Source organism: Cynara cardunculus, unplaced genomic scaffold, assembly GCF_001531365.2.
Source record: "Cynara cardunculus var. scolymus isolate 2C unplaced genomic scaffold, CcrdV1 Un_Scaffold_4315, whole genome shotgun sequence".
In the NCBI taxonomy this organism is placed as follows: Eukaryota; Viridiplantae; Streptophyta; class Magnoliopsida; order Asterales; family Asteraceae; genus Cynara; species Cynara cardunculus.
In genome coordinates, this window is record NW_020201836.1 from 42,596 (window position 1) to 43,598 (window position 1,003).

The following is a 1,003-nucleotide window of genomic DNA, read 5'->3' on the forward strand; positions in this document are numbered from 1 at the left end:
TATATATATAGGGGCTGGTTCAAATACTAACCAAGATTGTCGTGTTAACTTTGTTAACCGATCTTGGTCGTTGATTTGAACATCTAACGGTTGTAGTTTAATGAGAATAAGAATTTAATTATTTAATTAATATATTAATTAATAATATGTGAACAATGGATTCACAGGGTAAAAATGTAAAAAGGCGTTGTTCACATGAATCACAGAGCCTGATCACATGTTCATGTGAACGCGTTGTGCATATCTATCGATGTGAACGCGTTGTGCATATGTATCGATATTAACAAACGACATGACATACTACTCAAAAATCCTGTTCATATTCATGTGATGTAGTTGTGCATATGTATCGATATCCACATATTCTGCCTTTGCTATGTGTTCATATGTGTGTGTCCTTATGTCTTAGTATCCCTTAATATGTGATGTAATTGTTCATGTGTGTCAATATGAAAATCTAATGCATTTCATACAGGTGAACACTAATGAATCATAACATATATATCTATTTGATTTGTGCAGTTTCATATTTGTTAATGTGTTTCCATATCTCTTATAATCTGTTCATATATGTTTCTCTATCAACTAAATTAATCCCTAAACATATGCAGTACCAGAATGTGCATCAGATTTTTCAACGAATTCAACTATATTTGCAAGAATATTTAATGGTTCACAACGGTAATAGTTGTTCATTTAAACAAAATAAATGTCATACTAATCACTTACCAATCGGAACGCTTTGATCATCTTCTTCATCATCGGAATTCGAATTCCRACCGTAGTCGTATCCGATTTTAACTTTGTCATTTCCATTGTTATCAATATGATTTACAATAGTATTATCCATATTACTTGGACGATACAAAAATCTTTTACACTTACAAAACGAATATCATTATATGTAGAACATCACTTGAAATCACGATCATGAACACAAATAAAGATAAAAATCAAAATTACCTAATGATCAATTAGAGGGATCTTTAAGATTTGTAACTCC